General features: G+C 47.7%; 1 protein-coding gene across 1 annotated transcript in view; it reads right to left on the bottom strand.

Annotated features, from left to right (window-relative positions):
* NCKAP1L (NCK associated protein 1 like) overlaps positions 1 to 13,568 on the bottom strand; it is a 1,693,457-nt gene that overhangs the window by 1,129,700 nt on the left and 550,189 nt on the right. The gene's annotated exons all lie outside the window — the stretch shown is intronic.

Here is a 13,568-nt window from a genome sequence, read left to right as displayed (position 1 = left end):
TTCATCTTCTACAAAATGCTAAATGTAAAGTGCGAGGGATACATTTTTCTCATGCACCATTTGAAATATATATTTCTTATACATATTTTTGTGTACCAACTGTACATCGTACACCACCTTTTGTACATGATTTTGTGATTTTCAAAGCCCTCCCCCAGAAAACTTGTTTACTTGTGTATCTTTGCACTTCAGACTAATTGGAGGAATGTAAGGCTGTGCTGAATGAACATGATGCATGACAGAAGGTGGGTTATTAATATGGGAGGAGGGGAGCCAACAAGCTTAATAAAAAAACAATCTTGTTAGATCACAACACAGTTCACTGAGAAAAGTCTGAACAACAGCTGGTAGCTATGGCAAAAGCAGCAGTCTTTACTTCAGAGAAATGTATAAGAGGTAATGTCAAGAAAACAACACAATATCATTCCAAAATCAATTTAGAAAAATTAATAAAAATACACACAAATTGTCCATAAAGGGTTAAAATAGGATTAAGGACCATTGTTTTATGCTTTTCACGCAGAAAGCATTAAGAAATTGCATATCTCCACGAATTTTCACAAAACTTTCGAAAGAGTGCTCTTTTTTGCCTAGCTTGTGCATGGAAAGTTTCAATGTAATCCATTAAGCAGGGATGGATTAAAAAGGGGGGTCCCAAAATGCAAAATCCCTATGCATTTTCCACAGACTCCTTTACGAATTGCTACTGCAAAAACTACTATATGGAATTACACCAGAATTTGGTAGGAAGTGCGATCTTGGTCTGCAGATAGTGCCTTTTTGTGATTTGCTGTAAATATGCTCAGTAGTTTTTGACATTACACAAACAAAAACAAAGGCGGCCATGCTGAAATGTATTGCACATCCGCTTATTTGTATAGGGTAGTTAATAAAAGCAACGAGTATCGAATACAGAAAGAGCAAAGTCCTTTCCAGTGGTGCTCACATGGTGACCGCTCCTAGACACCTGTAGTGCAAAATACAGTCCTGTTTACCAGTCCGGAAAACCTGAATATCTGACACCGAAGCACACAGTCTTGTTCATCTAGCAGCTGCTGCTGTGGAGAAAATATATATAAAAGTGCAGAACTGGGTGGCGAATAAACACAAGAAATTAATATCACCTGTGCATACATTTGACTTTCTTATCAAGAACTGTATTTGAACAAAAGTGTGTGCTTCTGTAGGAGAGTAGGGTCTGCTATCCTATGGTCACCCCAAATTTTTGCTTTTTGCTTCACTGGTTTTTGACATATTGAGGCTGTGGGTCTGCTAATCAGACCCCCAGCCTGCTGTTCTCTCTACTAAATTGACACTGTGCACCCTAGGTGCATAACCAATTGGAATTGGATCACCCTGTGAGCCCCTGTACCAGTGTACACTAGGTACCCAGGGCATTGGTGTATCTAAGGCCTGCCAGGGGCTGAAGCATGTATTGTGCCACCCCTGGCCTGGCCTAGCAATTTGACACAACTGGCTGATCACTCAGCTGGGGTAAGTTGGTGTAACCACCTCTTACTTAGGTGTAGTATACCTATACCTAACCTTAAATGGGACACATGTTAACCTATAAGTCACTCCTATCGCAGGCCTTAACAATCCTGAAGGCAGAGTGCTTGGTTCCATGTGAGATGGTGCTCTGGCATGAGCTGAGCCTGTCTGCAGTGGTCGGAACAACTTCCTTCTACCGTTTCCAGATATCGTCATACCATATACTCTCAAGTGCATTATGAACCTCGTGGTTAAATGCTATCTTTGGTTTGGCTTTATCGAAACATGTCGAGTAAGGTGTCATACGAATTGGAATACTAACCCCTCGCCAATTCTGGCGACGGGGTTAGCATTCCACCCTTCTAGAGGGACACGACATGTACAGTACCTGAAACCCGGGTAAAATCAGACATAGCCTCAGCTCCACAAAATGGATGCTGCCACCACAGACACAAGTCTGCCCTCCTGCTGCTGGGAGTCCTTCCAGCTTGGGAGGTGTGGACAAAGGGTTTCCTGCCAGGGGAGGTGCGTGCACCACCACAGACAGGATTTTGTGTATTGGTCAGGTAGGGCTTGAAAGAAACCAGACATGCCTGAGGCTCACAAGGAGCCTCGGTGCATATGCCAGTTCAAACCGGTCCTGGGGCACACCAGCCCCAGACCTGGGGCGAGATGGACAAAGGATTGGGGGTGTAACCACCCCCCTTCCTGGTCCCACCCTTAGGGAGGGACCTAGCAGGTAGTCCGGCCCCTAGAATCCGCTTAAAGGTTGGAGCTGTGTCCTAAGACTTCAGACATCCTGGAATCAACTTAACTACAAGAAGAAGACGGGAACTTCGACGCTCTGCTGCACAGAGGACTGAAGGAAATCTCCCCTATGGTCAGGGAGTGACCATCTTGCTAACGCAAGCACCAACCAGCTATTGAATGTCTGCTTTGCCACCGCCTCCTGCCGGAGCCCGAGCCCAGAGCCCGACAAGACCTGGACCTCCAGACCTCTCACCGCCCGATCCACAGTCCCTGAGAAGAAGGAACCCGTGGAGGCACCGAGACACGTGGAGCCAGCCATCTTGGAAGACCGACGACAAGCTGCAAGCGCAACGACAGAGGCTCCCTCTGAGTTGTGCTTTGGGTCCTGAGAAGCCCAACCACCGAGCAGCATCTGCACCAAAGGTGAGCCCTCCAGCATCTCCACGATCTGCGTGGGGCCCCTCTGCACTTTGCATCTCGACGCGCCTGCCCGGTCCCTGGCCCGTTGGCTAGTGGCCATTTTGGCGACGAAACTTGAAATCAATGACGCTGGTCTGGCTGCTCCAGACTGGCCCTAGCTGCTCTTCAAAAGAGCAGCCCCTCTGACCTTGCTGGTCAGAACAATCAGCTTTCCTCTCTTTCCACGACTCCTGCCTTTGCCAAGGCTTGTTTGCTTCTTTCGAGTTGCCGACACCGCCGACAGCGAGAGCCTGCGTGGGACAGCTCGTGACTCGACTCCTGGATGTCGTCGACCTTCAGGGACCACGTGGCTGCGGAGACAAGCTACACCTCTTTGCCTGTTTGCACCCGATATCGCCTGGTACCTACCTGGTGCCACGTCGGTCACTGGCTAGTGACTGTGAACACTGTCCCCTCTGCTTTCAGGTCTTCTACAACTCCGATCCACTCTTGGATCCAACGCATCTCTTCTGGACCGACCGCCTGCAGCATCTTTGTCATCAGGCTCCATTGAATCGATAGAAGAAACCCGACGCACTTCGAGACCTATGCACCCGCTTCCTGTGGGTGAGGTAAAGCTGGCACTCCGGTGCCCAAGTGTAGAGAAACATCTCTAGTGTCTGTGTTTTGAATCTAAAGATCGTAGTCCAACCAGAAGACCCTTTCTGCAGTAACTTTGTAACTTTTACGCACCCATTGAAAACCTATGGGAGCCCGCGTGTAACTTTCCTCACTGCACACGCGACCCGTGGACCTCCTGGTCACTAACTGAAGTTAGCTCCTTGTAGGCCCAGCGATTCTAGAGGCCCTAGGCCTTTTCCCTTTCCTGTTTGTGGTACTTATACCACTATTTTAGTATATGGTTTGAGTGGCCACCAGGGCCCATCCATATAAAGTGCAACTTCTGTATATTATAACGTTGTCTTGTTTAACGATTTGTTCTCCTGTGCTCATAAAGAGTCTAGGGATACTTTGAGAAATAAATACATATATATTTTCAATATATATCTGTGTGGTGTCCTTTCATTGGTATAAAGGGGGGTTACATTTGGTAAACCAGCCTGCTTAACACGCTTTAACGAGTTTAGCCTCAAAGACTGCTTAGCCTACTCTACCACTAGGGCAGCTAGTCCGAAAAGGTTGACTTACAACCACACCATAAGGGTTGCTTGGTATGGTACAAGGTGGTCACTTTAATTAGTGAACATCATATACCAGGCCAACTTCTCACATTGGTGAGCAGCGGTTGGATTTGAGCTTGCTGTGTTTTACCATTGTTATCTCTTGGTTACCAATTGAAAGATCACATAGGTACCTGTAGGTACATATAAAACAAGATAGATATACTTAAGTTCTACTGAACTTAGTAGTTGTAGAGCAAAGGGAGTAGCACACCCTGACTACAACTACTAGATAGGTTTAGTAGGAAAACCCAAGTGTAGGTAGATTGCAACACATCCACCCACACTTAAGAGCAATGAAGGGGGCAGAGGGGTCCAAAGTACCCATCTCTGTCGAGAGTGACCCCCAGAGGGCACCAACTCTCTTTGCTACCCTAAATCAAAATGAGCTCAGGCAGTTGGCAAATATCAGGGGCCTTAAACAGCCCAAGAACCCTACTTCTGCTGAGCTCAGAGAACTCTTACAGGCTGATGAAGATCAGAGAGCTCTCAAGAAAGCCTCCCAGTTAGGCCCCTTAGGGACTGGAACAGGAGGCCCCCCTTCTGAAGATGCTACTGAGGTACCCCTTTCCAATAGTCACCCCTTAGATGAGAACCATACTACAGAGGATGAAAGTGAGAAGGGTACTGATACAGAAGGTAGTGAGGATGAAGGGAGAACTAGCCCAGTGCCAAGTGTTATACGTGGCCCAGCTAACCTAAGGCTATTGGGGACTGACAATGGGATCATCCCATTGGATCTCCCCAGTGGACTTAACCAGGGGCTTGGGAGGCAAAGGAATCACTCAGGTGAATCTAATGCTTCTCATGCCTCTAAAGGCTCTCAAGGTCACTCCAGGAGAAGGATGACCACCCCTCAGAGGAGGGAGCATGAGGCCAGAATGTAGGAAGCTCAGCTGAGAATCAGGAGACATGAGCTAGAAGTAGCTCTGATGGAAGAGAAACTGAGTAAGGCTAGGCAACCTAGAGAGAGTGGGTCTATACCCACTGGTGGCAGCATTGTCCCTAAGGACAAAGATAGGGTCTTTGACAATAGGAACCTGTCCAAGGTTGTGCCCCCTACAAGAGTGGGGATGACATCCACACATGGATGACTGCTCTTGAGAGAACCTGCAAAGTGCAGCAGGTTCCTGAAGACCAGTGGGCAGCAATCTTATGGCTCTCCTTTTGAGGTTCCGTGTGGGACGGAACGACACTTTTGAGTGGTGACGAATATGGATGAGTTTGATGTCTACGAACTGCAAATGACGAGTATAGTGGGTGTACGCAGTTTCGCTACGCAACCACGTATGGTTCGTCTTATTTTTGGGTTGGTTCATCCGAACCCTCGGGTTCCATTTTAGATACAGCATCCATTTTGTTTCTTGCCCTCAAGTAGCCAGCGAACGGACTTTGTCCGCTTCGTGACCCTGGGACTCCCAAGCTTACATTAGGGACACGTGTTTCTTTGAGGTGACTTTTACAATGAGGGAAATGACACGGCTAAGGCAGATGGCCCCGCTCGAGGCTCATCTTGCCGCGCCGGTCTATTGTTTCAGCCATGCATACATTGGACACGAGGCCTTTGATCCCGTTATCAAGTTTCCCTTATTACTCCAAACACCCCTTTTCTAATCTGTTGTGCATCCTTGTCCTTTCTTTGCATCTGTTTTCGTCCTTTCTCTTAATGCGTTTACGGTTAGGATGGAATGTGTTTATTGCAGAGAAGATATGTTTTTACAGTTGGGAACCGGCAAGACTGTTGTAATTGTGTTCCGGCCTCCTGAAACATGAACGCGACCCTTTTGAAGTTTATTGTGGGAACTGAGTTGTAACCTTTGTTCGCCATACTGTGCTATGGCGAAAACTTGTATAAAAGGACCGATCCATTTCTACAATTTGAAGCAGTCTCCGAGAACCTACACGTTGTGTACTTCTTGTGACCTCTGTATCCCTGCAGTAAATAAACGCTGATCTCTGACGTCGCTGGAAGTGTCCCGTGTCTCTGTGTTTCGTACGCCAGAACAGGTAACCCACGAAGGTTTCAGGTGTTGTTCCCTGGCACCGCTGGGTCTTAAGAATAACCCAGTCCTTCAGTTGGCGCCCAACGTGGGGCGACATCAACGGTACCGGTCCAAAGCCCGACGATCGTGAGGAACTTCGTGTGAAATCTCCGAGGGAAGGTGCACCCCGCTTCATCGATCCAGTTGTCGAAATAAGTGGCCCGACGTCTTTTCCCGCGAAGATCGCCGCCTCCTGACGGCTGCGACGGACCGATGCCCTGACTGTCGACCTGTTTTGGCGCCTGGCGTAGTCCTTTGTACGGCGAGACGATAGACGGGCCTTCCTGGTGACGCCATTGTTCTCTCAGTTAAGTATCTGTGGGTCGCTCCCAGTGTTTCTTTGTTGTTTGCATGGTTCCATAGCATTCGTGGTTCTTAGTTGTTGGGTTTTATTTGACGATTGCAATTGCCAAAAACCGAGGGTCTTGCATTTTTTTTTTTGCGAGGACATCGTAATTCGATAGCCCTTGAAGTTTGTATACTCGGTTAGTGTGCACGATGCCTGGCCGTAGTACTTTGTTTGGGTGTTTCAAATGTTGCAGAATGGATTCCCGGCTGGAGGATTCATGTCCGATACCTCCGGTTGGAACTCCAATTTATGAGCTCTATAGTCGTCATGGCGTGGGTCCTATCGTATATAATGAATTTTGGGTCCGCTACACTAAAAATGATGGCGTCCTTAGTTGGCCATCTCATGGTAGTTTCGAAACTGCTGTTTTAGATAATTTGGAAGCTAAACTGTTTAAAAAGAAGGCTAGGCCGGCCATGTTTGATTCCTTCCGGTTATGGCGGAAAGAGGCCAAGCAGAAAGAAATCAAACAGAGTAAGAAAAATAAAAGAGAAGGTGTTATTACGGTGATGCGAAATGCAGAACAGTATCAGTTAGACAAAGATGAGAAAGAACAGGAAGTTAGTGCTCGGCTACATCATATGGCGGTGGATAAATGTTATCCGGTGCTACCTTCTAATGTCGATAAGACGGGAGAAGAAGCGATGGAGGATTCGCTCTTGTCTTATCTGTTGAAATCACCACCTCCCTATGCTCCCAATGCTATGGGTCCCGTGCATCCACCTCTTCCTCAACCCGCTGTTTTGGCGGCTGCTGGTCAGCCCGCCGTTCCTCCCGCTCTCCCGAATCCCCTTGTGCCACAGATCGTTCATCCTCTTGTGCCGGCTTCTCTCCCTACTGCGCCTTTCCAAGTCCCTCCTCAGCCTGTCGTTCCCGCTACTCCTGCTGCCGCGTCTACTTCTACTGCCTCCACCCCTACTGTTGCCACGCCTGCATCTTCTTCCTCTTCTCCTTCTGTTCGTAGTCGTCTCCTGACTGCTGTTGCTACTCTTTATTCTCCGCTTTTTGGGCCGATACTCGGCTCGACTCTTTCAGATGTTGCTCAAGAAGCAGCCAGCTTCCTGATGGTAGGGAACGTGACTCGCTGGTAAAAATGGCACGCAGATGGATTCGTAATCCTGTTAAATACACCTCACGTATAGTGTTTGAAACGTTTTCTCAGTTTAATGCGCCCACGCAACGATTCGTGTTTGAGGAACTGTGTAAATCATTGAAGGAGGAGTGGGATGATGATGTGGTTGATAATGTACCGTCTGAGGTTTCTGAGCTCCAGCATCGGTTCGCCACGGGTGTGATCGTAGGTGACAAGGTTCGAGATGCTCTAGAACGCTTGTTATCCTTTCGATGTACAGTGCAACCTCGTGCGTTGTTTAAGGAAGAAACTGCAGAATGGATGGCACAACCTGGTCAATATCCTATGCGGGAAGTTCCCCCGGTATGGATGCCAGGTAATCCTAATGCTAACCCTGCTGTCCCAGGCCGTTTCCAGAGAGTGTGGATACACCTCCCTTGGAAATGATCGGAAGTTTTACAAGTGAAGCAATCTTTGCCTGATCCCCGTAAAAATCCTGCAGGTTATTATAAGGAGCTGTCCCAGTTGGTGGATGCTACAGTTATGAACCTTGCCGATATCGACATGTTGTTTGGCAATGTGGTGCCTCAGCCGATTTGGGCGAAAATTCGCCACGAGAATCACGCAGCCGAGTTAGGCGGTGATTGGGCTGCCCTTATGGCGGCAGACGCTCAGCAGGTCGGTGGGGCTAAGCCTGAACAGCTTATTGTGGCTTTGCCTCAGAGGATAATTACCCTGATGAAAACGCTTATGCCAGCAATGCGCGTCAATTGGGACAAATTATCAGCGTGCAAGCAAAAGAGGGATGAAAGCGTTTCTGATTTCTTTACGAGATTTGAGGAAGCGTTTGTTGATCATAGTGGCCAGGACATGGGTTCAGAGGGTGGTCAGCGGCTGTTCGTTGATAAGTTTGTATCGAACTTGTTGCCCGACCTTAGCAACAAGTTGAAGAATTCTGAGAGTTCGTGGGCTGTTTCTACCACTGCTCAAATATTGGCTACGGCCCAATATTACGAAAATAGAGAAAAGGAGGAAAGTGAGCGTGCAGATAAGAAAACGAAGGATCTTAAAACCAAGGTCTTATTGCAGCAAGCCTACCCTCCGCGCTCGAATTTCAGTGACTCGCAGCAGCCAAATCGATCACAATCACAGTTCTCCAGATCGCAGACGCGAAATGACTCTCCTGCACCTCGCTTTGTGTTGGGATATAATCAATGCGCATATTGTCGAGGGGAGGGCCATTTGAAGTTTAATTGTCCGGTTCTCCGTGATAGGAACAATGGTGTGTCGGCTCGAGGAGGACGTAGTGGTCCTCAACAGGCTTCTCGTGGTAGAGGTCGTGGAGTTACTCAGAATCAGGCCGAACGTTTTGCCACGTCTTCGGACTCGCACAATTGTTTAGACCGGCGTGAACCATCGTCCGGTCGATCTGCACAGTATCATGTGGATGACTGTTACGTCGAGTGTGATGTTGATACGGATGGTATCTACTAGGACAGCCATAGACAAAGGAAGGGAGAAGTATCAGTTCCGGTTGATCAGAGAGGGCCTTATGTTGCAGTAGCCACTTTGGGCGTCGTTGAGCCTTTTCTGTTGGACACTGGTGCAGCAAAAAGTTCCATCATGCATTCGAAACTCCCTGGCGCGCCTTTGTCTGGCTTAACGAATGTTTCCGTTGGATTTTCTGGCGCCCCCGTTAGCAATCCAGTTTCTGGCCCCTTGCCCCTTACAATTGGGTCTCATGAGCTAGAAGCTCCTTTGATTTTGACCACTGGTTGTGGTGAGAATCTTTTGGGCTTGGATTTGTTGAAAAGGTTACATGCGACTTTGTACTGTTCTCCTACGGGCGTGGAGCTTATGTTGGGTAAGAGCGTGATTTCCCCTATGTATTTATCGATCGATAAGCTCCCACCGGAATTGAGTTCTCTTCCGGTCTCTTTGTGGGCGACAGGTCCCAATGATGTGGGCCTGCTGGATATACCACCTTATGTTGTTCAATTGAAAGTTGGTGCGCGCTTACCGCGCATACCCCAGTATCGTATTTCCCTTGATGGTGAACGGGCACTATTAGCGATCATTTACGATCTGATCGGTAAAGATGTTATTGAGGAGACACGGGGTAATGTGTGTAATAGTCCCGTGTTGCCTATTCTGAAACGAACGGATCCCTCCAAGCCTCCCGTGTACCGTCTAGTTATCGATTTACGGGAGGTGAATAAAATTGTTGTTCCGCAGTTTCCTGTGGTGCCAGACATTACGGCTTTACTGACTCTGATTCCAGCCTCTGCATCATGGTTCTCGGTAATCGATCTGAAGAATGCGTTCTTTAGCATTCCGATAGCTGAGGAAAGCAGAGATTTGTTCGGTTTCTCATTGGGTGGTCATAGTTTCCGGTTCAAACGCGCACCTCAGGGCTACTGTGAGAGTCCATCGATCTACAGTCAAGCTCTTAAGAGTCAACTTGATGCGTTCATACTGCCAACTGGTGCGGCCTTGATTCAGTATGTCGACGATCTGTTGATAGCTGCAGACACTGAGCAGACTTGCAAGGCTGCTACAGTGTCACTGTTACAGCATCTTTGTGACTTACATCATAAAGTGTCACCTTCTAAACTGCAATATTGTTGTCAAGAAGTAACCTATTTAGGTCACTTATTGTCAAAGGCGGGAAGAAGGTTGACCCCTGAAAGAATCGCAGCTATTGCTCGAATGACTGTGCCGACGACCCAGAGAGATGTGCGTGCCTTTTTAGGTATCACGTCATACTGCAGACAGTGGATTCCAAATTTTTCACTGTTAGCGAAGCCATTGATAGCTCTCACGTGCAAGGACGTTTCGACTCCTTTGCCATGGACGGAGGAATGTCAGAAAAGTTTTTCTGAACTACGTGATGCACTGTGTTCGGCTCCTGTGTTAGGTACTCCTGATTACAGCAAGCCTTTCACATTATACGTCCACGAGAGGGAAGGTTGTGCGTTGAGTGTTTTAACGCAACAATTTGGCGGCAAGCAGCGCCCGTGTGCATATTTTTCCCCGACCTTAGACCCGGTAGCTAGAGCGTTGCCAAGTTGCTTGAGGGCGACAGCGGCAGCGGCGGCGTCTATTCGGCAGTCCGCAGGTCTTGTTATGGATAATATGCTCATAGTGATGGTTCCGCATGCAGTTGATACGCTCTTGAATCGGACAAAGACTCAACATCTGACGAGTGCAAGGTTGTCTGGGTACGAGCTGACCCTTTTGGCAAGTCATATACAGATCAAACGTTGTAATGTACTGAATCCGGCGACATTGTTGCCGATTAATATGGAATCAGATGATGTGCTGCCACATGATTGTTATTTACGAACTGAGGAAGAAACAAAAGGTCGTGTGGACCTGAAAAACACTCCCTTGGCAGATCCCGATGGTACCTTGTATGTGGATGGCTCGTGTTTTAAATTGCCGAATGGCGATGTGACGACTGCGTACACTGTAGTGACGTTGAGCACGGTTGTGGAAACTGCGAGATTGAACCAGAATTCAGCACAAGCGGCAGAGTTAATTGCATTGACAAGAGCGTGTGTTCTGTCGAAAGGAAAGCGAGTGAATGTGTTTACCGACAGTCAGTACGCATTCGGTGTTGCGCATAATTTTGGAAGATTGTGGAGAGAAAGAGGATTTATGACATCGCATGGTACGAAGATTCAGCATGGGCAGCTCGTGAATGATCTTTTGGATGCACTTACATTGCCTAAACAAGTGGCGATCGTTAAATGTAGTGCACATCGGAAAGTGACGGATGATGTTGGTCGTGGTAATGCGTTTGCGGATGAGATTGCTAAGGAAACGGCTAAGAATCTTGCGACCCGAATGTATGTTACGAGTTCAGTGAGGTGGCCGACGGAGACTGGTATGTGTGAAAATACTGTTGAGAGTGTGAAAGCAATTCAGAACGAAGCTACTAAAGCTGAAAAGACCAAGTGGAAAGAAAGTACGGGAAAGTTGGATATGCATGGATGTTGGGTTGACCTGACGGAATGTCAGAGGTGGATGTTACCAGATGCGTACGTATTAGCTGTTGTGACGATGGCTCATGGGTTGTCACATATTAGTGCGAAAGGAATATGTAAGTTTTTGTCCCCTGTGTGGAGGAATGAGGGTATCGCTAAGTGTGCCGAGAGAGTGGTTAAGAATTGTATGGTGTGTTTGATGCACAATCCTGGAAAGGGCACCCCCACTCCACCTGGTCATTTCGCTCCTCCTGTTTGTCCCTTTGAGGTTATCCAGCTGGACTTTATCCATATGGAGAGATGCAATAACTTGAAGTATGTTTTGGTTGTGGTTTGCGCGTTCTCCAGATGGATTGAGGCCTATCCTCTTAAGGATAATACTGCCCTGTCCACAGCAAAAATCCTGCTGAAGGAGTACTTTCCTAGGTATGGAATGCCACGGATCGTGTGGTCGGATAATGGAAGCGAGTTTGTGGGAAGTGTAATGCAGAGTGTGTGTAAGGGCCTGGGAATTCGTCAAAAATTTCATAGTGCTAATCACCCTCAGGCAGCGGGTTTGGTTGAAGGGTACAATGGTACCCTGAATCTAAAGCTCGCAAAGATTCAAGCTACGACTGGTCTATCATGGCCTGATGCCTTGCCTCTGGCTCTCCTATCAACCAGAGCGACCGTACACTCTCGAGTAGGGCTTAGCCCATATGAGATTGTGTTCGGCCGCCCTGCGAACATTTGGGGAGTTCCGAGGCCGAGGGCTTTTGATAGTCTTGAATATCCAATGCTAATTGATTACCTGCATGATTTGACCACTAAACTACGGTTAATCCATCAACAGGTCTTTGAAGCTCTACCGGCGCAGACAGAGGGTCCTGGACACCAGCTCCGGCCAGGTGACTGGGTCGTTACCCGAAATTTTGGTCGGAAACGTAACTTGGAGCCAAGATTCGTCGGACCCTTTCAAGTCTTGTTGACAACGAGGACAGCGGTTCGACTGGAGGGCCGGAAGAACTGGGTCCATGCCAGCCACACAAAAAAGGTACCGATCCCCTTACCAACGGACGGTTGGGTGAGGACTGGGATTTGGGCCACAGAAACTGAGACTCCTTTGCACTTTGTGCCGTTTAGCGACGCTCAACTTGTGGGGGAGGATTTGTCACTGCCAAACCCACATGTGGAGTCATCGGTAGCAGAGAACCCAAGGTCTGACTCGTTGTCCACTTCATCGAACACTGTTGCGCCAGCTGAACAATTGTTTGTAGAGCAAACTCGACCTGGAAGAAGTCGATACTTTCTTCGTTCAAGGACTAATAAAAATTAGTAGTATATTTGCTTTTTGATGTTATGAACATTATGGACAATTATATCCTTTCTTTTTGAGTTCGTATGTGCTTTTCCACTGCTAAGAGATTTGTAATAAAACTGAACGTTTCGAGGGAACCTCTCCATCCGGGTTACCGTAGGGCCGTGCGGGTACTCCTTTCTGTTTAGCAGGTTTCTGACGTTAGGTCGGTTACTCTTGTCGATTTCTGGGAACTCCTGGGGATTGATAATCGCTACTCAGAACGAAGTGCGTCAACTACATCACGGACGGTTTGTAGAGGATGGCATTCTCTAAGCTGTTGGAAGTAGAAAGGATGTCGGCGCAGAGATTAGAACTATGGAGGGTTGTACGAACAAAATGTTTTCTGTTTCAGGTGTTTCTACTGTTCCTGACCGTATCTATGTTATTGGTGGGTGGAGTGTATTTTGGAGTACAGTTGTTATTACCTTCTGTTTCACCTACCCTTTCTCCTAAACTAAGTTCCCTCACCACTGTCTCCCCACATTCTTTTCATCCTTTGCCTCAACATGAGCAGGTTAGACGTGCGGAATTCATGAATAATTCCTTCGTTCAACTCCTACATCAGCATCAGTTGGTGATGAATACTACCAATTGTTGGGTATGTGGGTTAATGCCACATACCATGGATAGGGGTATTCCGTATTTGGTCCTTCCTTACAGCTCCCAGGGTTCAGCTCGAGCATTCCAAACTATGTTCCGTAGTGCACTAGATTCCTACCCCAGTCGAGAGCCACGTTCTGTCAAATTTGGTCCTGGGCCGTATCACAAGCCTTTGGCGATAGCAATAGCGGATCTGGATAGAGATGTTTTTGATGCATCACTCATTCCGGATGAAGAAGTGCAGGCCTATAGGGATCTGAGCGAGGCTGAGTATAGTACGTCAGTGGGTGATAGAC

Source organism: Triturus cristatus, chromosome 4_1 (genome assembly GCF_964204655.1).
Source record: "Triturus cristatus chromosome 4_1, aTriCri1.1, whole genome shotgun sequence".
Taxonomy (NCBI): Eukaryota; Metazoa; Chordata; class Amphibia; order Caudata; family Salamandridae; genus Triturus; species Triturus cristatus.
Note: the sequence above shows the minus strand (reverse complement) of the source record. Positions and strands in the feature narration are given on the sequence as shown.